Raw genomic sequence first — 24,473 nt, forward strand, 5'->3', positions numbered from 1 at the left:
AAAAGAATGTAAGTAAAGTGTCTAGCATGTGATAGGTACAAGTAACCTGGTATATGATAGGTACAGGTATCCACTATTATTATGTATTCATTTAATGTGTCTTAATTGACTCTCTGTATCTGCTGGACACTGTGCTGTATGCCAGGTCTAAAAAGATGAAAAAGCTGCTATACCTTAGAGCTTACTATCCAGTATGGGAATTGGCATGGAAATAAATATGCTAAAATACAGTAGTTGCTCTGTTAGAATTCTGTGTTTCTCTTACTTTTATCATTATCCAAGATAAAAACATGTCCCGGAGGAGGTACAGGTGATATGTTGTGAGAGCTTAATAAAGGAGGGCATGTCCCATTCTGGGTTCAGTGGTTAATGAGAGAGTCACAGACACTGGTCAGCATGACATGTTTGCCATGTTCATCTTGTTCCGTCCCACCATTTGTGCAAATGCGGAATAGTAACACCAAACCTGAAAGGAATTAAATGATGGAAAGTATGGGGATATGTTTCGACTTGGTGTGATAAATCGACTAGCACTTCATTTTCAAAATATCAGAGAACCTGTTTTCATAATGGTTCCTTTCCTTCTGATATTTGCATTGCCCACTAAATAGAAAAGTTGTGATTGACACAGTACGTTGAAGTAAAAGGAAAATAGATGCTGTATCTAAAATGGTGCTCCTCAAACACATCACCATCTGGGATCAGCCATTCATAAAAGATTAAATGTGAGTTGGACACATATCTGAATACATGTGTCAGTCTCTCCCATCTGTTTTAATTTTGCTTAAAATAATAACAGCTTTCTTTATCCACTTACTTGAATCTGTGCTGATTCTTTTAATGTTCATTAGCCAGAAATAGTCTTTGTGGTCTTTAGCTAGTGTTTCAAAAGCCCAACAAGATTAGCTGTAATTGGACAGGAGAAATTTTCTTTAAAGCTGTGTATTTTATTGACTGGGCTAGAATCACTAAAATGTTAATTGATACTTAGAGTGGGAAATTTATACTATAATTTAACATTAAAAATGGCTCTCAAAAGGACATTTATGTTGGTTTGCACAGCTTTTTGGGGGACTAAGAGCAGGTAAGCAAATGCCTTTCTTAAGCAGATAATTTTCCCATTGCATATTTTAAAAATGATTAAAAAGTTAAAAATTGTTTGTATTCAAACCCATTATCTCCTTTGTTTTCTTTTTTAGCAATGTTTATCATATTACCATGTCCCTCAGCTTCTACATCCTTTTCCCATCCACTCCAACCCTCAAATTAAAACTTCTCTTGCCCTAGGAAAATAAATTTCACCTTGAGCTGAGGCAGAAAGTAAATTAACACCATGTTAATATAATTCAGGGTAACATGAGAATATCATTTAGATGAAAATTATCATTGATTAAAAGAGGTAACTTAAATTTAGCAGTTGCTCTCGGAAATCACCATGGAAACATGAGGCCAGTATTATTGTGTTTCTTGGTAATACACAAAGAGCTGTATCTGCTGAGCAAGTGGAATTGATCAAGTGAAACACTCATGACTATGAATATTTTAAAGGGTTGACTACTTGTCATCATTCCAATGTGTCTGTCCCTTAATGCAATCAAGTATTTTGCAGTGCAGAACTTCAACTGAATTAGCCCTCAGACAAGAACTTTTGTTGATAAACAGGTGGATAATAGACAGGGGACTAAATGCATTTTAAATAGAATGAAATCCAGGAGACCTGCTGCATTTTTATCTTAGGTACTGACTTATAGTAGCGACGAGGCCTCAGACTTATATGAAGATTCTAATAATCAAAGCTCTTAAGATACCATTCACATTTTATCAATGAACTAATAATGCCCTGGGAGGTGAAAAATTAAGCCAATTGACATCAAATCTGAGTTTCTGACCTTCTTTAAAATTATCTATTATTTCATCTCATCTTGTATGGTATACCTTCTCTATTTAAAAGGCTTTAATTTGCGAAACACAGAGCAAAAACAATTCAGTGCTGAAAAAAAGAGATTCACAGTGTAAATGCAAAGAGAGCAAATCTCTGAACCTCCCAATTCAACTCTAGTGCTTTTCTCTGATAACTTTGAGACATATTGATTTAAATATTTGGTGAATCTGGGGACCTGCAGTGTCAGGGGTCAGGTAAAGGTATGGATAATTATTAGTATGTACAATAACTGCAATCCTAAAAAATTTTTCCACATGGTGCTTATGTGGAAAGCACTGTCGGAATAAAAAAGGTGACTATTACCTATAGTGGCACCATCTGGGTGGTTCCATTTTTAATGTGATTGCATATTTATTAAGAACATACAATGTACCAACTATTGCTCACTATGAAGTGGACCCAGCCCCATCCTAATGGACTCAGTATATGTTGTGAACTGGCAGAAATGCAGCAAATAAATGAATGGACTACTGTGTTGGAAATATCTGGTTTCCATAAGACTCTTTGTCTTATCCCAACCCCTAGACATATTTCTATTTTATTTAGAGAAGAAATTACAAAAAAATTTTAGATAGAAGCAAAAAGAGCTGTTACGTATTTGGATCAATATGGACAAGTTTCAAAAGATTAAAAAGTGCTTGAGAATAAGGATCTCTCATTTTTAAAATATGGAAGAACCTGTTTCAAAACCCTGTTTCAAAATAAATAAATAAATAAATAAATAAAACAAAAGGATAAATTGGATATATTTGACTATATTAATGTTTACATTTTTGTTCTTTAAAAGACACCATTAAGAGAGTGCAAAGGCAAGCTTCAGAGTATAATACATACATATGAAGAAGGTCTTATATCCAGAATATATAAAGAACTTTTACAGAATATATAAAGAGATTTTAGAAGCTAATAAGAAAAAGACAACCCAACAGAAAAATGGGCCAAAGACTTGAACAGGTACTTCACAAAAGAGGGTATCCAAGAATTCATAAACATGTGACAGGGGCTCAACTTCAATAGTCATCAAGGAAATGCAGATTAAAACTACCATGTGTGCATTAGTGTTCTATTGCTGCCATGATAAACTGCCACAAATTTAGTGGATAAAAGCAACATAAATTTATTATCTTAGAGTTCTGTAGGTTAGAAATTCAGCACAGGTCTCAGCTCAGAGAGAGCAAGGGCTTTAGAGAATGAGAAATAAGACACATAATCTTTGTTCTATGAGGGAAATTTGAACAGCTAAAGGCCAGTGTAAGAGCACGGAGTGGATCAGGGTCTATCAATCCAGAGAACTGTCTCTTTTCTTCAATTTACCTCAGGCTAATGCTACCTGGGACCATATCTCTCCCATATTCTGTGGCCTCCAAACATCTACTACCATAGCATCCATACAGAACCTAGTCTGTAAGTAGTAACCAAAGAGTTACTAGGATTATTGTTTTAAAAGAGATTTGGAAATACAGGGTTATATGTCCCTGCACGCATCAAGAAAATGTTATAAATCAAACAGGAATTCCCCAGTGGTTAATGACTTAGAACTGGAAATAGCTAGTGGACAAGATCACTTACCTGCTTCCAGGATCACTGTGAGCATTTATTTCTCACTTACTGGCTTATATCAAGACAGCCTCATTAGCTGAGTGGTAGGCATGGGGATTTTCTTTATTTTGTGTAATACTTATACAGGCATTTCAATGTCTTTTGCTTAACTAAATAGACTTTAATTTTAAGAGGACATGTTTCTTTTCAATGGCGATATATATAATGTGTGGTGTGGCTCTGCCTTTGAAACTGAAATGGTTGCTGACTTTTTTTTTTTTTTTTTGAGTAGCAAGATAAATACTTTCCATTCTTTGTTGCCTATGAAATTTAGGTAAACCTATGTTATTTCAAATACTGTAGAAATATTTTGTGTTTCAGATAGGCCAACATCAGGCATCTTATATTATCAACCTAAGAATTCCTTGAATGTATACATTGCATGTAACTTTAGACATTGAGCTTAAACGTAATTATACTTCAGATCCTTTTCAAGGTGTGAGCCTTGTATCTTCAGTATGTCCTATAAGTGGCCTGGTTGTGACCTGATAGCTATTCTCCCCTTTTTGTCCTTTCCTTACATTGCCAGAATATAAGGATATATGTACTTATCTGTGGAAGACAGAATTTGAGAAATCCTTTGATAAACTAGTTCTTGAGTAACATGTTATCATGTTCCTCACATTAAGAACATGTTCTACAGCCAGCTATGTAAGCAGGTAACAGTGGGTGAGATTTTGATCTGATTGGTATTATGACTGGCTATTTACCTTCTCCAGCACAAATAGCCATGTCAATATTTAAAGGACGTCAGTGTAGGTAGAACTGGATTATAATTAGAGAATGGCATAGAAAGACATTAGGGGTTTAAATAACTGCCCTATTTCAGGTTGTTTTCTGATTATAAAATTAATATGTGCTTAATTGTAGAAATTTTGGAAACATCATAGAAATATAAAAAGAAGATTGAAATCCCCTATGATTTCCCATCAGAGATAATTACTGTTTACATTTTGGTTTATTTTCTTCCAGTCTTTTTTCTTATGTGGATGCAAATGAATGTGGGTATGTGTTTTTGTGCCAGAGTAGGTTTTAACTATCTCAAGTTCTTAAGAAACAACAACAATAGCAAAACAGGAAATCATTTTAAAAAGAAGGAATTAGTTTAGATTATTAGTCAGGAGTGGGGTAATCAGGGATCAATTTAATTTAAACTTCAGCAGAAGGAATATTTTATTTGGAACTTGGCTAAAAGAGACAAATTGGGGCCATCTGGTTTTAATCCCCCCTTTGCCAGCTGAGCCGAGCTGCTCACCTTCTCCCCAATCTCCACTTCCCATACTGTTTGGCAGAGCTATGTACACCCTGGCATGATTACCAAAACAAATTAATGCTTCTTAAGTCTGCTTGTAATTAATAACTCCCAACAGAACATGAGTCTTCCATAGACTTGGGATCTTGCCTAATTTTCTCTAAGATAAGTAATTAGATGCCGAGGACCAATAAGGCTCTTTCCTCTGAGCTTATGCCAAACAGCCTGCATCTGTTAATGTGGGTAAGATGATTAAAATCTAAAAATGGCTGGAAGTTTTCTTCTGTGTTACAACACTGAAGATATTTACTGCATCCTAGTCCCCAAGCTCAACACTTCCCAAAACAAGAAAAGATTTAAAATGGATAAAAAAAAAAAAAGACTATACCTAAAGTAATTTAGATGGTTTGGTTAACATCTGTTGTCTATTTTATTCTTCATTCAACTCAGATTTTCTGTGCAATCAAATTAAACATAAAGGATGGGTTTCTCACTAGCTGTGAACACTTATCAAGTCAATGATTATTACATTTTTCTCTGGAACTGGATCTATATACCAATGAATCCATGTTTACTAAACTCCTTTGCAGAATATATTGGGGTGTTCCCCTTACAGGGCTTCTGTTTGGCAATTTATCTATTACGAAGCTCTAAGTTAGATTTTATACTGCCTGGGTGGTAACCCTTTCCAGAGGTTCAAAGGGAATAATTTTTTTATTCTAATTTTATTTCATTTCCTTAAAGCAGATTTTCTCAACCTTGGCTCTAATAACATCTTGCACAGGATAATTCTTCGTTGTGGGGGCAGGGTAACCTGGCATTACAGGATGCTTAATAACACCCTGGCCTCGACCTACTAGATGCCAGTAGCAACCAAACTCCTCCCCCTCAAGTTTTTACTCCAGACACTGTCAAATGACCCCTGGTGGTCACCATGCCCTGTTTGAGAATCTGTGCCCTACAGAATAGTATCCATACCTCAATAGGGACAGTAAAATAAAGTAGCCCCTTATTTATTGGTGAGAGGTATCTGGGATTCCAAGCTAGTACTGTTCATTCATCTCTTCAGCAAATTTACTATTAAATAATTCAGAAGGCACATGTGGAAAGCAGTTGATTGAACACATATTCTAATTTAACCCAGCTGGTACCTCCGAATAGCTGTATTTGGTAGAGACTTACAGTTTCGAAAAAGTTGAGTCCTACTGTCTGTAAGTCTTCAGCACTTTAAAGACAAGAAAGGAGGTCACATGAATAATTTCACATGTGAGGGTGTTTATTCCAGGGGCACAGCTTTGCTTCTGAGAGTATTATGCTTTCGCAGAGCTCAAGCACAGCTGAAAATAGCCAAGGGTTATTTATACTCTCTGTAGGTAAGAATTTTCAAAAAATAACCTGGTAGCTCACCAACAGAAGGAAGCTCTAATATAATTTAATTAGCCCAAAGTAATCAGAATTATTTGAGGGGATGAGGGAGAAGGTTTTAACTGCAGTAAAAGATATTGTGAATTTGGAATGAGGGAGAAGTAGAATGTTTTATTATTTGTGGTCAAGGGGTGTCCTGGCCAAGATTAAAGAGAGGGATCACTGGCTTAGTTTAGATTCAGGAAGAGTAGTATATGTTAAAATTAAAAAGTACCCCAGAATCTTCTTTCTTTGATTAGAATCATTCCTAAAGTCAAATTCTTTAGGTAGAACCTGGTGTGGTAGCATGTTCTGTAATCCCAGCTGCTAGGGAGGCTGAAGCTAGAGGATCACTTGAGCCCAGGAGTCAGTCTAGCTTGGATAACATAATGAAACCTGTCTCAAAAAAAAAAAAAAAAAAAATTTAAGGTAGAGATTCAGAAAAGCATCTGATTATCCTAAGGAATATACAAAGCATGAAAATATGAGGCATATTTGTTGTGAAAATATGAAAGTTAAGCAAACAACGAGAATGTTCCCTTAACAGCATAGCTCTTAAATATTAGTGCCTGATTGTGTGGTTGTTACTGGAGGGTAAAACAAGGATTTCTTGCTACCATCCATCCGCATATTCAGAAGTCCCCCGTTACCCTCCATAGTGCTATCCTGTGAACTTGTAAATGTTATGGAAAAATCTTTTGCACACAAATTATTAGATGAAAAATTGTTATTGAAATTTTACATGAAGATAGGTCTACTTAGAAAAGTACAATGTAAAAAATAAATTTTCTCATAATTTGCAGGAAATTCATATGAAATGTTTATTCATATAGCTAAACGTAAGGGTTAAGATTTAAGTTCTTAAAGGAGTAGCAAAAAGTATTACAGCAAAGAAATTGTGGATGTGTGGTGTTTTTTTTTTTCCCCCTCTTAGATACTTTTAGTTCCAGAGGGCATTTGTTATCGGCATTCAAAAAATTCACTGAAGTCACTCTTAAGTCCTCGCTCCTCGCCTACCCTCAGGGACCCTTTGGGAAAAGGTTGCAAGTTTTTCCTCCAATTTCTTATAAAGCATGTTGAGTATCTCTGTCATTAGTAGAAGCATGTGGCACTAGTCCTGTAAGATGAGATATTCTTTCTCCCTTAATTTATGGTAAACATCTAATCACTCAAATGATCATTCTGAGTCTAATCTGGGTATTTTCCCAGAATAGTTAAATGCCATAGACCATGTTTTGTCTACCTACATTTGTGGAGGACTTTGTCTTTTAGTGGTCATCCTAAAATTTAGTTAGATGCCATGGTATTTTGTGTCTACTCACATTTGTAGAGGATTGCCTTTTGGTGGTCATCTTAAAATAGCAATTCTAGTTACTTTTTTATTTACCAAATGGTGTTAAATGTTTAAAGAAAATTTTAATAGTGTTCTAGAGACAGTTATTCATGGATAGCTATAAATACTTTTTTAAGGCTAACTTTTTTTCATTTCTCAGAAGTTGAAATTAATTTTTATTAATGGGAAAGATGAGGTTTTATTTGTTATAGTTTAAACAAGACTCAACTCATATTTTACATCACTTATTAAGAATGAGTATGGTAAAGATTTGAAAAGTTTTAAGAGAACAAGATTCATTTTTTACAATGTGCCTGCTACTAGAAAAATAATTGAAAGACATAGATACTACTCCAGGTAGACATGAAAGAACAGTTGGAAATATCCATGGAGCTCTTTTTAATGAAGGAGAGACAATTTCCTGCTCTCTTTGAGGGTTCAGTAACAGGCTCCTTGGAGAATAACTGCTTTGATAAGCCTCAAAAATATAAATTCATCACTCTAGCCCGGGCAACACAGTGAGACTCTGTCTCAAAAAAAAAAAAAAATATATATAAATTCAGAGACGGGGTGAACAATGTTGGAAATAATGAACCAAGACCCAGTAAAGCATATCTGCAGGCGCCACACCTCAAGCTACTAAAATTTGATTTAAATTACTGAAAGATTTTGCCAATTATGAATCAAAAGCCTTAATGTTCTGCTTCTTGCAATTTGTCATCAGGAAATCATCATGAGTATTCGTAAAGATTCAGCCGCACAAATGTTTATAGCTGTAAATACCAATAATAATAGTAATACCAAGAACAGGACAACCTGAAAGTTCAACAATAGGGGAGAAAGTTAAATCATTGACACACTATTGCATCGACTTGTTGGAATGCTGGGTAGCCTTTGCAAATGCCATTGCAAAAGAATATTTGTCAGGTGAAAACAATGCTCACTATATATTAAGCACAAAAAAAATTATAAAATAACGCATGGGTCATGATTTATGTGTGTTTATAGGATGTTGTATGACTAGTAGGGTACACACTAAAACGTTAACTGATTATCTCTGGCTGCTCCCATGCTGGGTTATGGCTCATGTTATTTCCTTTTTTTTTTTTTTTTTTCTCTGCATTTTAAAGATTAGTTTACAATTCTTTCATTTTTTTCAATTCATGCATCAAAACAAATTTATTGAGTATCTTCTCTGGATCAGATACTGGTTTAAAGTCAGGCACCATATTAAATAACGCATGCCTTCTTGAGTGTATCTTATTTAAAAGTTATGTTTAAAAAGTCAATGGAAAATAAAACATTTGCCAAAACTTGAAAGTTCATTTTAAAGAAAACTTAAACTTACCAGAGTGACCGGTGGTGCTTAGAAGAGTAAGCTTCTAAGCCCGTCTAGACAGAAGAGAAATAACAGGGACCTGAGCTTTCTTCCTGCTGTTGAAGGTGCTTTTAGGCTATGAAAGAATACGAGGGTGGAAATAAACATGACACTGCAGGTGGGATTGTATTTCAGTGTTAAGGCAGCAAATTTTAAGTCTCTGTTGTTAATGGTTGGTCTTGTTAAAACTACCACGCCTTCAGAGTAGTTTAGACTGTGGTAACCTGACCTCATTATTGTAGGGGAGAAGGCACAACAGTGCAACTTCCTTATTGCAATTGAGGAAGGGAAGTGAAATGAAAACAGAATTATCAGCTTATGTAGAAAGGATAAAATGAAGAGCTCCTGTCTATTCAGCAGAGTGAAGAGAAGACAGCCATGAAAGCATTGTAGGACAAGCTCGTGTAGCCCAACTGCTTCCCTACTGCCAAAGTGGAAAAGAAAAAAAAAAGAAAGAAGGAATCCAGGTTGTGGTTTAAACTATGCAACTATGAAATCATCAGAACCTTTGATAATTCTTTTGACATTTTAATAAGATCCACCATTAATATTTAATTTTAATAATTTTGAGTTAGTCTTTCCGATCTAACACCCTCTCTGAGCACAAACTTGGAAAACTGTTTTTCAAAGCCATTACAGTGAATAAATACCGAAATTAAGCTATAGTTAAATTTTTTTGCTTAGGCATATGACTTCCTTTTTATAGCTCTTTTATTGCATCACTAGGAATTTGTGTGTATAAACTACAGATTGATGGCTTGCTTGTATTTTAGGACCAGGTGAACTCTCAGTGTGTGCTTTGGTATGTTGTTAAAAGGATATTTATCAGGACCATGTCACTTTTCAGGCATATACTTAAAAATTGACCATCATAAATAAATGCAAGTCACCCTCCTGAGGAAAACATTCATTATGGGCCAGACTTTAAAACTGAAATATGCAGTCGAAAGCTGTAGGAGTTGGTGTACAATTCAGCACTTACTATGTTTATCAGCCATTCAGGAAATTTCATAATGATTTAGTATTATAAGAGAAATTCTGAAAAACATCTTTCTACTGTGAGAACATATAGAGAAGCATCCCAAAATTTTTTACGCAACTATGTTCATTGCCATTTTTATTGCTTAATAAGTAAAATTCTAAGGGATATAGTGAGTACACAAAAAAGAAAATATCCTACAAATTGTTCTTTTAAGATATGCATTCTTTATTTTAATCTTTTGATCACTGATCCCTTGACTTAAAAAAAATCAAAAAGAGAAATCGTACTTCTATCACAAATTACTTTAATTTTTGGCACTACATTTTATAAATAGATCATTCTTATCCAATGTTAAGCAGTCTTTTATGAAATCAGAAGTGAAATTAGTGCTGTAATTTCAGATGTATCCCTAAATAATCCATACACTAAATTAAAGAATCCATGATACAGTGTGTGTCCTCAAAAAGTCCAATTTTGACAACTATACAGCAAATAAAGGTAGCTTAGTCTCCCCCATGTCAAGCTAACAGCATCACTACTTCTTTTTTAAATGGAATGCTGAATTTTTTTCAGCTGCCTTTCCACTGCACACTAACATGTTTGAAGTTTCACATTTTTAAAAATTAAAAACGTAACTTTCCAAATTCAATTTTACATAGTTTTTAGAGTATATATAAAGTATTTTTTAACATGAATTTTTAAATAAAGCCTTGTCAAAACCAGAGCAAAGTCATTTTGATAGATAATCGGGAACGAGGAAAAAACTTAACAAGAGTGTAGATTTCTGGCCAGGTGCAATGGCTCACACCTGTAATCCCAGTACTTTGGGAGGCCAAGATGGGAGGATTGCTTGAGGCCAGGAGTTCGAGACCAGCCTGTGCAACACAGCGAGACCCCCTATCTCTACAAAAATTTAAAAATTAGCTGGGTGTGGTGACATGTGCCTGTAGTCCTAGATACTCAGGAGGTTGAGGCAGGAGGATCACTTGAGCCCAGGAGCTCAAGGCAGCAGCGAGCTATAAATTGAATCACTGCCCTTCAGCCTGGGTGACAGAGTGAGACCCTGTCTCTTAAAAAAAAAGAGAGAGAGAGTTGAGGACCTGATTTTAAAAGTTATTAAAATTTATGTGTTATCCAGGAGCTTCCTGGGTCTGTCACAGCAAATTATATTTTGTATTGTGGGCTGCAGGAAGCAGGATGTGCACTTCCCCAAGAGACTGGTAGTTATTTACAGATGGAGGCCTGGAAACTGGAAAGGAATTTTAGGGTTTTTGTTTTGTTTTGGTAGTGGAGGTGGAGGTGTGGAATGGAAGGATGAAATTGAAAGGAATAGGAATTGAGCGAGTCTATGGACAGTGTCCTTTCTTCACTCCCAAGAATGTTGGCTACTCTGGAAGGAAAGGGTAGATATGTCCTGTTCTATAATAGTCAAAGGACAAGGTAACAGGAGTCAGACTGGTGTGGGGTATGGTCTTAATGCCTCATAGAAAAGGAATTCAGGAGGGCTGGATTTGCCAAATTTCAGGCCTGCAAGCTGGCTACTAGCAACCCCTTCAAATAAGGACAAGCATAATTATCAGGGTTAGAGTGTGCAGCTATGGTGGGCCCCACAGTGGAAAGACTCAGGAGAAACCATATTTATATTGACACACAAAATAAGCTTTGGAGCATCATAGTTTCATTACATTAAAAGAAGATAGAACTATGTTATGCTTTTTGTATGTATGTTACATCTTTTTAAAATCTAAAACATATTTTTCGTGTGTTTTTCTCATTTCTATACCCATAAAATAGCTAGGGCACAATGGTCATCTTACATGAATGAAAATATGATTTAATAAAATGAAATTGTATGAGCTTTCATAAAAATAATTCTTCACATTATCTTGTTTAGCTTGGATTAGATTAGTGTGCTCTTGGTTTCAGTTGTATGTGATCTGTTTTTGATTGTGTATTTCATTTTCTTCTGCAGTAAGATTTATTTCTGAAGAGAGATAAGGTGGAGGAGGAGAGAAGGATCTTCCTGCTGGGCTGCAGGCTATCTGAGATTTAAGTCCTATAGGTGTCCTGCAGGGGTGAGGTTCCCCTCAACTCTGCTAAGGATTCTTAGTAGGAAGGAAGTCAGAAAAAAAAAACCAGGATGAGGCATTTTGAGTTCCCACCTAAGTGTGCTACACGAACTCAGCACTGTCCAGCAGACCTCCTCTCTTAGAATGGGGAGAGAAGAGAGGCAATGCTGGTATATGACAACTCCTGTTAGTTCATAGGAGAAACATGAGCAAGTGTTGGCCAGCGGGCCTTCAGGTGGCTTGAAGACCTGTGGTAGCCGCTTGAGCAAAGGCCTGAGGGGTGTGCCCAGGAGGAGGCAGCTGCCCAGACGGAGGAAGCCCGGGAGATGGCAGAGGCTAGCCAGTAGGAACCAGGAGAGGGTAGTGGATCTTGGCCATTACCATGATCCTTTAGATAAAGTAGACCCTTGAAGAAGGGAGGGGAGCCCATGATTCCTCAATCTTCGAGCCTAAGAAGAGTTCATTGGAAATCCAGTGGGATTGATTTTCTAATCTTGGGGCAGCATAGCTCGTCTGCTGTTTCTAGTCCAACAAGTTCCTTTGGAAGGGAGAGAAAGGCACCTTCTTAAGTTCTGCCAATGTTCCCGTGAAAAGAGTTAATTGTGGAACAGTATTGCGAGGAGGAGACCCTTATGTGCATTTCTAAAGAACAGTAAGACTTTTGAGGGCTTGTGTTAGGATTAGAGCTGACAAGTGGTACCAAAGTATACTTTGAAAATATTAAAAACATGACTCTCACACATAAAGAAGAGGAACATATGTTAAAGATATTTGTTTTTAAATCTCATTAAGTACCGAGGGAACCAGTTAGATGCTAAAGCTTATTCAAGGAGCATTTGAGGAACAGAGCATGTAAATGCTCTTTAACAGAGTAATAGTAGAATACAATTGCTAGGTTAGATACAAAACTGGTTCATGTCCTACAGGGCAATAAGCTATAACCTCTGGAGCTTTTTTGTTTGGGAGTTTGTTTGTTTGTTCCCTACCAGACAGAAAAATTTGTGTCTCTGCTGGAAACAGACCTACAAGTTAACATGTAACTTCGCATGAAATTGCCCTTAATTTACATTATACTAAAAAAAATTAATCCTTGGGTGAGCCTGTTAAACAATGCTTTTGAGCGGACGTGGAATTATCCTCTTTGCCATATTTATAAATGTAGGATCATTTTTCTTAACAATGGGGAATCTATCAAGTACCTCTTGATATTTACCCCTCTCACTCTTCTGCATCCTAAACTCCTGTTACCCATGTGTGGTGACGGCTGATCAGCACAGACCTTTCGCTTTTGTCTTTCGGTTCCCTACCCCTTCACACATACACATACCCCACTGTCACCACTACACATGTGCAATGCAGGAATCCAAAGAGAAAAAAAGGAGGAAGAGAAAATCCAGAGCCTCTTCCCCTGATAGAATAAAACAATATGTCGAACTTACCGCTGATATAGAAGGGTAACCTTAACCTTTGAAATACTCTGCAAAATTCAGGAGTTAAGTAGGTATGGTCTAGGCTCGTTCCCTTACTAATGGATATCAAGCGAATAGCCAGTGTTCTGTCATACTGAAATTTCCTTGCCACAGCTATTGCCGGATCCCATCGAACTTGCAGCACTCATAATCCCATCCCAAGGAAACCTATTAAGGATGCATCAAAGGCAGATTTTGCTGGTGTTAGCAACCAAGGTATTCACTTTGTGTCTGAGGTTGAGGCTTCTGGAATTTTCTGGTGGCTACAGCCCATTCCCTCAGAGGTTTTCTCTGGCACCTTTTCCAGTGCTCTCTCTTTTCTGTCCTGTCTCCAAAACATAAACATTCCTTCCCTCTTGTGGCTTGCCACCCACACAAAAGAATGAAACCAAATTCAGTCATAGGAAACTATAGCTCCTAAGAGAATATTTATTAAGGTGAATTATGCCTTCTGATTCTGTTTAACCCAGATATATTAATAGTAATTTTATATTTTTATTTTGCTTCGGAAAGATTGAATTTGGGAATCCTCATTCTAGTTAAACCATTTAAACTCAAAGCTGCTGTGGGACCTCCAAAATAATTGGGAACACTGATGATTTTTTCACATTTGGGATGGCTTCTGCAACGATTCTTTACAATATCCTCAAGTTAGTTATTAATACCTCCCTTGTCCCCTCTATAATCACTTTCTGCTTCTTCTAGCCTTGGATCACTCCTTGTGTTTTTAATAACCATAACGCCTTATGCCTAATGATAGTGACTTTATTTCTTGTGGGTTAACAATCTTTCTAATCTGGAACACCTGTGGTAAGACGAAAAGAATCTCACTGTCTTGGTATTTCAAAGACATATTATCTGATTTTTCTGTACTGATTTAAGTATTTACAACCAGAAAATGTATTTGGAATTCTTTTACTGGTATCTAACCTTCTTCATCGTACTGGTCCATCAATCACATCAAAATTTAATTTGATTAGTCTTCTTTACTTCCTTAAGACCCCTGAAATTTAGAAAACCAGGAGGTCACCTTATGGTAAGTCATATTATCATCACCTTGTTGCGGTAAACTGACATTGTGATTTAGAAAGGCACATGTATCCTAGAGCATTCTTCAGTTACAAGACCACATTCTGGGGCTGGGCGCGTTGGCTCATGCCTGTAATCCTAGCACTCTGGGAGGCCGAGGCGGGTGGATTGCTCAAGGTCAGGAGTTCGAGACCAGCCTGAGCAAGAGCAAGACCCCGTCTCTACTAAAAATAGAAAGAAATTATCTGGACAACTAAAAATATATATATAGAAAAAATTAGCTGGGTATGGTGGCGCATGCCTGTAGTCTCAGCTACTCGGGAGGCTGAGGCAGGAGGATCGCTTGAGCCCAGGAGTTTGAGGTTGCTGTGAGCTAGGCTGACGCCACGGCACTCTAGCCCGGGCAACAGAGTCAGACTCTGTCTAAAAAAAAAAAAAAAAGATCACATTCTGTGAAGGGTCAGGTTTGCTTATTTGTTTGCTTTGCTGATTGGTTGGTTGGTTGGTTTTTTTTGTTGTTGTTTTCATTTTTATAAGACTTTATTTTTTAAGAGCAGTTTTAGGTACATAGCAAAATTGAGCAAAAGGCGCAGAGATTTGCCATATACCCCCTGCCCTCCATGCATACATGCACAGCCTCCCCTATTATCAACATCCTCCCTCCCTACTGACAAAAGGTACATTTTTCACCATTGATGGATCTACAGTGACACATCAAAATCACCCAAAGTCTGTAGTTTACTTTATGGTTCACTCTTGGTGTTATTATACGTTCTATCAGTTTGGACAAATGTATAATGACATGTATTTGTCATTGAATATGATACAGAGTAGTTTCACCGCCCTAAAAATCCTCCATTCTCTGCCTATTCATCCCTCCCCCCAGTCCCCAACCACCAACCCCTGGTTTTTTAAATGTAGCAATGACAACATCATTCAAATTGTTTTTATAAAGGGAAAATCCATTCAAAATATAAGATAACCAGCAATGTTTTTGGTAATTCTGTAGTGTGAAAGCAAGCACACTTCTTATCACCCTATAATTAATTCTACTAATGCTCTCTCACTTATCAGATTTAAATTCAATTTAATAAACATTTATTGAATGCTTACTACATGGTATGGGTAGTCCCTGCCCCTAAGGAATTTCCAATTTAATGGCCGTGAAGTAATGTACTCAACGAACAGTAATATTGGCCAGAATGGTGTTATTGCTTTAATAAAGATATACTAGTCATAAAAACATTAACCCCTTAAATTTTTACTGGATGTGATACAGAATATAGCTAAAGGGACCTCAGAAATCATCTGGTTCAACCATCTCAATTTTAAATAGAAATTTATTATTCTTTATTAGAGTAATAGAGCTTTATTTGTTGTAGAAAGTTTAGAATATGTAGAAAAGTGGAAACAAGAAATCAAAACACTCATAGTCCCTGTATCCCCAATCATTGTTAATCTTTTAGTGTATTTCCTTTAAGTTTTTCTCCATGTATTTTATTTTTTATGTATATGAAGTAATATTGAATATGCAATTTTGTACACTGATTTTTTTCCATAAAAGATTATGACATAATCCTTTCCCAATGCTATTAAAAATTCTTGGTAAAAAAATTTTTAATAGATAGATAATATTCAATTATTGGATCAACCATAACTTAGCCATTCTTCTATACTGTGAACTGTTCATACTATTTCACTATTAAATGGCTTTGGGCTTAAAACTTTCTCAGGATAGAGTGTCTGAAGTAGGTTTACTAGGTCAAAGTAAATGAACATTTTTAAGGCTCTTGGAAGATAGTTTTGAATACCATGCATTTTGCATCTTGCATTTGGCTTTATCTTCACAGTGGGTTTCATTAGCTTTTCCCTACACATACTCCAGGCTCTTCTGCCTTTTAATTGGCAAGGAAATCACCAGGAACTGAATACACACTGGAGGGAGGAGATAAGCAAAGTCATCAAAATCAGCTCCCAAGAAGAAATGGAAACTTAATCTAGCTAAGCTTCCAGCAGCACCCTCCTTAATTTGTGTTATCGCCTTTTAAAGTTGCATAGAGCTTGACTTACACAAGTGTAGAGAGTTAATGGTTCCTTACTTATGGAATTGGGGTTGGGGTGGACAGAAATTAATTTAGATTAGATTCATACATTTCTAGAAACTACTGCATTTCTGGTAATTGTTGTTAATAATAATTTCAAGCAACAGAGCTTCTTCTAATAGCTGTGAAAGGATGTGAGCAGAATCATGAAAAAGAGATAGCCGCTGCTATTACTGATGTGCAGAAGACAGTTTATTAGGGGCTGGGCCTGAGATTATTTGTGCATATGTAGCAAGGGCTGGGGTCCGCTGAGGGCCAGCGTGGTCTGGCACATCATGTCAGTTCTGAGAATGAAGGGCCTGTGGGGTCTCCGAGCTCTGACCAGGCCCCTGGGATCCTCTGAATGGAGACTGGGTGGTCTGGGACTTCTACAGACCCAGCCCCTCCTCCTGGACCAAACCAGGGCCAGGCCTGGCCAGTGCTAGTGACACAGTTGACTCAGAAGTGGGCATGAGGTTGCCTGAATAGCTTTTCATTCTTAAGCCCAGACAAGTGGAATGTGAAATAAAGTTTCTGACAGAGGTGCCAACTTTCCAGGGGCCTTGGCCTGCTTCCACCGCTTCACAGACTTGAAGATTCATAAACGTCCTCTCTGTCTCCACAGAGATAAAGGAATCCATTTTTCAACCTCTCCTCAGAGTACCCCCTTATATGGTCCCCATGGATATTTTCTGATTGGTTTCCTAGCTCTTCCTGTCCTTCCTAATTTGTGGAAACTAGTTGTGTAGTTAGTCTACCAAAAGCAACAAGAGAGAGGGTTACCTCAGACCCACTGGCTACACTTTTCTCTTTTACAGCCTGAGTCATACTTACATTCTGTTTTCTCAAACAGCACATTTTAAAACTGGTTGAGGTCAGCTCGAGATCTCTTGGGACCCCTGAACTTTTTCCTGCTGTGTTTTCAAATAGCCAGGAACCATCTACACTATTTATAAAGCTTGGGTTTGCAGCTCAAGTGTAATATTTATGTGTTCCCTCTGAAATTTGGATGATAAGATTACTGTTTTGTTAACCCAGTGGCCAGTCAGCTTACCATTGAGTTCATATTTATTCTTAATACTCTTATCCCACTTTCACTTTGTAGAAGAGGCTTAAATTTAGCTTTCTGTTACCTTTGCTGCTCTTAAATCCAAGACATCGAGATGTTCTTTGTGTGAGCCCTACAATCCTGTGGAAATGCCTCCAGATTCAGAAAATGTCCCATGAATTGTTGTAATCTCATATACAATGATATTCTCAGGCTAAAAACTCTATCAAGCATCCCAGCCACCCCCGCAAGTCAACCAGGGAGTTCATGTTTTACAAGTAAGACAGTCGAAAAGACGGCTTGCTATCATCCTGTCTTCTTTGTCTCCATTCCCTCTTCAGAACCGATCTTCACTGTCAATGGGAAATAGAAGTGGCTTTAATCTCAAATCTGGTTTTTTCACCCAAAGAGAATCTTGGCAAACACTTGCTGGTAGGAGGAAGATATACAGGGAGAAGTAGGATGAAACAGTGCTGGACCCTACATAGAAGCTTCATAAATGATCGATGAATTGAGAAAAGAAGCAATTTGAAGGTTAGGAGATGATAAGGAATAAGATTAAGCAGTCTAGATAGAGGTTTTATTAAGGCAGCCATTTAGTAGATTTTTTTAGGCAGGGGACCAAGTCAATCCTTGGAATGAGTGCAAATTTTATTGCGTCAGTAGAAGCCTATGGCAACATATTAGATATGTGCACTGGATTTATGAGTGTATTCAGTATGAAAACTACCATGTGAATGCATGGATTGTGTCAATGGTGATGATAGACGTGAAGGTATATTAATTGGAAACATTTTTAAAAGAGGTTATAACTAGTTTATTTTTTATTAGACATAAAATTGTGTTCTCTGATTTGTAACTACAAGCCGTATGTATATGCAGAACTCATTGTTTTTTATGATGCTGCTGCTTTGGCCTATATTCTTAGCTCTTACTATGTTTTGAAAGAGCCATTCCATTTCCGATTTTGACAAGGTAGGTTGAGGTTAATCTCTGTAGAGCAATGTTATTTTCCAATAGTATTACCCACCACAAGCTGAATTACAAGTTTGTATAACGAGCCATGGTATGAGCTTTCTGACACTCCCCCGTCCCCAGACGCCTGCCCTGAGACATTTATGCAGAGTAGAGTATCTGAGCAGTACTGAATATCTGCCTCATCTCTTGGACTTAATAATGTTTAGGACAAAATCTTAACTTGGAAAGAAAAGTTAGTTCAGATTGTAAATGCCAGTTTTGAAGGACTTGCAAATTGCTTTTCTCCCCACTTTTTCACTTTGTCTTCTTTACTAACAAAGAAGAATCACTAAAGGAAGAACACTTGCAGTAGCTGTATTCCCATTAGCATCTTCAGTGATTGCTGTATAACTAGGATGCATACTGACCACTCCTTAGGAAATGAAGAGGAAAATCTCAACCATTAAAGGTAATTGTTGATGTTAGAGACATAATCAGACCCAAATACTTAAAAAAAAAAAAAAACCAAAGCACTCAATTCTCTTTGTTTCCTGCTCCCTGTCCCTGCTGATGTTTGTGAAATATCAGGAAACAGTTTCAGCTTATCAGTGGATTGGAAGGCATTGTTGTTTAGGGTAAAGAACATGGGTTTTGAGCTAGACCTGGGTTCAATCCCGTTATCTGTCCTTTACTGGCTGTGAGAACCTGAGCCAGTTACTTAATGGATTACTGAGGATTGATCGAGATGATCCATGTAAGGCTCTTAGGAGAGTGCTTGGCTCATAGTAAATGCTTAATAACTTTTGGCTTTTATCAGTGAGAATCTTCATCATGATCATTTAAATGCTGGGGTTCCTGAGGGTTATGTCCTAGGCCCTTTTCCCTGCTATCATTACACATTCTCCCTAGATAGTGTCACCCGCAGTGGGGGCTTCATGTATCAGCCATTGCTGAAGATTCCCAAATCCTTAACTCTAGTCCAGATCTCTCTTTTAAGCCTCACACTTGTATCCAGCTGTCCACTGGATCAATACCTCCCTTAATGTCCCAGCAACACTTCAAACCCAAACTTAATGCATCTATCTCTACTCTGATCTTGCTGCTTCTCTTTGTTTCTTACCCAGAAGAAGGCATTACCATACATTCTTTTACCAAAGCTGGAAAACTGAGTGTCTTCCTTGACTCTCCTCTTCCCCCTTCCTCCAATGTTCAATCAATAAGTTATGCCCATTACACCTGTTAGATTATAAGCTCTGTGTGGGTAGAGCTGTAAACTCAGTGCCTAACATAGTGAGTTATTAACTCAGTAAATAATTATTGAATGAATGAATGAATAAAGGAGTGAATGAAACTCTTGAATATACTCACTTCCTTCCATTTCCATTGCCTCTTCTGCAGTTGAGGCCACCATCAGTTCTCACGGACTTAGTAATTCACAGTTCAGAAATCCCACAGTTGAAATATCTAACTCGTCTCCCTGCTTCTAGGGTCACAGTCCCACCCCTAGCACTACCGCTGTCCATTTTCCACACTGCAGCCAGAGTGGATTTTATAAAACCTAAGAATCTGACCATGATCGCGCCTCTTCCGATTTGTGCCCTGGTTTATAACTGTTGTCCTGGAACATTCTCAAAAATGTCCTGGTTCGGACAATCATTACATGATCTCCATGTACCTAATCTATCTTCTGCTTACATTTTCAGCCTCATTGCTCCTCATTTATTCCTCACCCTGACACGCTACTCTAGTCTTATTGAGCTTCTTAAAATTTTTCAAATTCATTGTACTCACTGTTCTCATATGCTCTTCTTCCTGCCCGGAACATTTTTCCTTTCTCTCTTTGCCTGGCTGCCTCCTACCATCCAGGTCTCAGGCTAGACATTCCCTTACAAAGGAGTCTCCTCTGACCCCGGGTTTGTGTCAGGTACCTTACTGTATTCCCATAGCATCTTGCGCTTCTCCATCCTAGCTCTTGCCTTGCTGTTTTCATTACCTGTTAACTCCTGTGGTTCCTCGCTAGCCTCTAAGCTCTGTCAGGTCAGCGATGACATCTGTTCACTCCACAGTTGAATTCTGGTGCCTAACCCAGGGTCATGCACATAGATGACACTAGAGAAATATTGGTAAATGAGTGAAGTAAAGCATCGCATGCTGTTTGATCAAAGTATGTATGTGGGAAAATCTTATTCCATAGTAAATCTTCCTAGAACATGCCTAATTTGTGGCTAGAAACAGTATATTGTCCTCTTGTCCCTGTTCGTCATGTTTGTGATAGTAGGGGAAATGATTCTGTGTTCCTTTGATTAAGTTCACTCTAGGACAGGATTTGGGGTTGGTACATACTGTCAATTCCAGGAAGTCTTGCAGGTGATAATGTTGCAAAACAAAGCAAAGAACAGCTGTTTTCTAGCTTTATCAAGCAGTTGAGGCTACTTTTATTTCAACTATGTAAGAGAGATTGGTTTTAAAGCTATTTGCTTTGAAGTTAAATTAAATTTGCTCTCATTATTCTAACATATACTAGATTGTTTAAGTTCCAAATTGTATTCTCACACTAATAAGAAACAAACACAAAATGTCTCATATGTCCAGTGTAATTATTTGTATTGTATTAGTTTCAAATTTGAAATTATGTGGTAATTTTTACACTGTTATTGGATCTACCAAAGAATCCTAGCCTCACAGCATTTTGTTCCACATATATTGATTAGAAAGGAGTTTGGGGCTGATCTGAGGGTCTGTGGACATCATTCTATTTAATTAAATGAAAATTTAATAGCTTTTTTTGAAATAGAAATAGTTTTAGTGTTTTTCTAATTACAAAAACAATGCAGGCTAGTATGGTGGCTCGCACCCATAATCCCAGCACTTTGGGAAGCCAAGGTAGGAGCATCACTTGAGTCCAGGAGTTCAAGATCAGCCTGGGCAACATAGCAAGACCTTGTCTCTAAAAAAAAAAAAAAGAACAGTGGGCATGGTAGCATGTGCCTGTAGTCCCAGCTACTTGGGAGGCTGAGGCCATAGGATCGCTTGAGCCCAGGAGTTCGAGGCTATGATATCATGCCATGCATTGCACTCTAGCCTGGACAACATAGTAAGACTGTGTCTCTAAAAAAAAAAAAACAAAACAAAGCAAAGCAAAAAACAGTATACATTCACTGCAAAAAAAGAAAAATCAGGAAAAATAAAGAAGAAAATAAAAATAATCTATAACCCCACTTTTAGGTTATTGTGTCAAACATTTTAGGGCAGCAGCCCCCAACCTTTTTGGCACCAGGGACCAGTTTCATGGAAGATAATTTTTGTACAGACTGGGGGCACTAGGGATGGTGGAGCTCAGGCAGCGATATGAGCGATGGGGAGCGGCAAAGCTGAAGCTTCCCTCTCTTGCCTACCCTTTACCTCCTGCTGTGTCCCCTGCCCAAGTTTCATGGAAGACAATTTTCCACAGACCAGGGCGGAGGGCTGGGGGAGGTACGGCAGAGCTCTGCGTCCCAGTCCCTTACAGGCCATGGACCGATACCAGTCCGTGGCCCGAGGATTGGGGACTGCAGTTTTAGGGTATGTATTTCTATTTGTAGGCTTTTTTCTGCAAATATAGTCATGTCAATACAAATTTTTTAAAAAATGAAAATAGTGTCGTTCCACTTAACAAGTTTGGAACTTTTCAGGAAGAAAAATGGGTAAAGTAGATTTTTAGGAAGTTTTGCCTTCCAGTGTTTGGAGTGTTATAATTTACCACCCCCATTTAAAAAACTTCTATAAAAGTGTATATTACTCTTTGAATCAGTTGAGCTTCATTTATAGGAGCCAGAAACCATACTAGCTATTTTAAGCAGAAAAGGGTTTTATTTTTAAAAATAGGTGTTTACAAGATTATTGGAAGGTCTGGAAGAGTGGGCTGTGGGCTGGTCCTCCAGAAATAAGACTGAACTGATGAAGCAGACTGCCGGGGGCTGCCCACCCTATGATCAGGGAAATGGGGAATCAGATTAGCCACTGAATCACTAACTCCATAGACACATTATCCCGGCTGACATTGAGGGACAGTCTTGCCGCCCCCCACCGACTGCTATTGCCCCCCGAGTCATGCAGCTTTTTGGCTTGATCCACACTGCCAAAAAATAGATGTCCTGTCTCACTGTGTCTTGATTCTCTATCCTCTCTAAGCTAGTGGCCTGTACTCTGGAAGCTAAAAGACAAAAGTCTGCACAGCTATGCTGACCATCAGAAATCACAGATTTCCTCTGCCTCACTTCTGTCTTCAAAAGTTCGTGCATCTAATTGGCAGAACTTAAATCACATTTGTAACCTTAGCTCAAAGGAATCTAGGAAATGTAGTTTTTAGCTGTCCAGACTCTGCGATATAGGGCAGCCCAAACTCACCAGTCAGGAGGCTAGAGTTGGAGGTTGACCACCACCATATTTACCACACATCAAGCCTTTGGATGTTGGATTTGCATTCCTTTTGGAATGTAAATCACTATACAAAGAAGAACTTCAGTGCAAGATAGAGAGGAACAATTTTTCTAAATGGGGTACTATATACCACCACAATTTATTTAATCTCTCCCTATTGCTAGTTATTTACTTTTGTCTATCTTTTCATATCAATGATTTGATAAATTGCCCCTATCAGATTCACTAATAGCCTCCTCCATTTTGCTAAAATCAGTGGTCAGTTCATTTTATTTGACCTATCAGAGCTTTTGATATCACTGCTCATTCTCTCCTTGAAACTCCTTCTTCACTTGGTTTCCAGAACCTCATGCTCTCCTGGTTTTCTTTCTGGCTCACCTGCTCATTCTAAGCCTCCTTGCTGGTTCCTCCTCATCTCTCCAGCTCTTAATTTTGGGCACCCCAGGTGTCAGTACTGGGACTCTGTCTCTTCTTTGTTTACTCTACTCCCTTGCTCATCTCATCCCAACCTTACGGTTTTAAATACCCTGCACTCCAGACCTACATATCCAGCAACTGCCTAGTTAAGATGTACTTTTGGATGTTTTATAAGCATCTCAAACTTCACATGTCCAAAACTGAACTTCTGCTCTTTCCCACTATATATATTCCACCCATAGTCTTCTCCATCTCAGGTCAAGGCACCTCCATCCTTCTGTTTGCTTAGGACAAAAACCTGGAAGGCATCCTTGACTTGTCTCTTTCTCTTACATTCATGTTCAGTCCATCAAGAAATCCTGTTGATTCTACCTCCAGAAATATCCACTATCCCGTATTTGTCTCTATCCCTACTGCTTCCTGCTTGTCCAAGCCACTGTTATTTCTCTCTTGGACCATTGCCTCAGCTCCTGAATGGTCTCTGTGCCTCCACCCTTGCCTCCCTAGAATCTAACAGTTATATCCTATCACTCCTCTGCTCAAAACACTCCAGCGAATTTCCATCTCACTTGGGATAAAAGTCAAAATTCCTACTGCAACGCACAAGGCTCTTTCTGACACCAGCACACCCACAACCACCATTTCTCTGATTTCTTTCCTGCCATTCTCATCCGTGCTCACTTTGCTCCAGCCTCCTTGATGCTCTTATCACAGCTATCCCTAAGGGTCCTGGAAATTGCTGGCCCCAGTTGCTCATCTCCTTTAGGACTTTGCTCAGCCATCATGTGCTCAGTCGGGCATTCCTTGAACACCCTATTTAAGGTTGCAGACCAATCTTTCCATGAGCCCTTCAAACTCTCCTTCTCTGCTTTATTTTTCTCCATAGCATCTCATACTTTCTAAGAAACTACATAACTTCTTTCTTTTATTATGTGCTCCCAAATGGGAAAAATGGATGTTTAGTACTCTGCTTATTATTGAGTTCTCAGTGCATGGAACAGTGTCTGGGAACATGGTAATCATTCATTAAATATTAATTGAATGAATAAATTTCTTTATACATACGTCATTGTGCACTAGTCTAGTTATTTATT

General features: G+C 37.9%; 1 protein-coding gene across 1 annotated transcript in view; it reads left to right on the forward strand.

Annotated features, from left to right (window-relative positions):
• Positions 1-24,473, forward strand: part of LOC105808073 (serine/threonine-protein phosphatase 6 regulatory ankyrin repeat subunit B-like) — a 69,876-nt gene that overhangs the window by 20,255 nt on the left and 25,148 nt on the right. The gene's annotated exons all lie outside the window — the stretch shown is intronic.

Source organism: Propithecus coquereli, unplaced genomic scaffold (genome assembly GCF_000956105.1).
Source record: "Propithecus coquereli isolate 6110/MARCELLA unplaced genomic scaffold, Pcoq_1.0 Scaffold167, whole genome shotgun sequence".
NCBI classification, from domain to species: domain Eukaryota; kingdom Metazoa; phylum Chordata; class Mammalia; order Primates; family Indriidae; genus Propithecus; species Propithecus coquereli.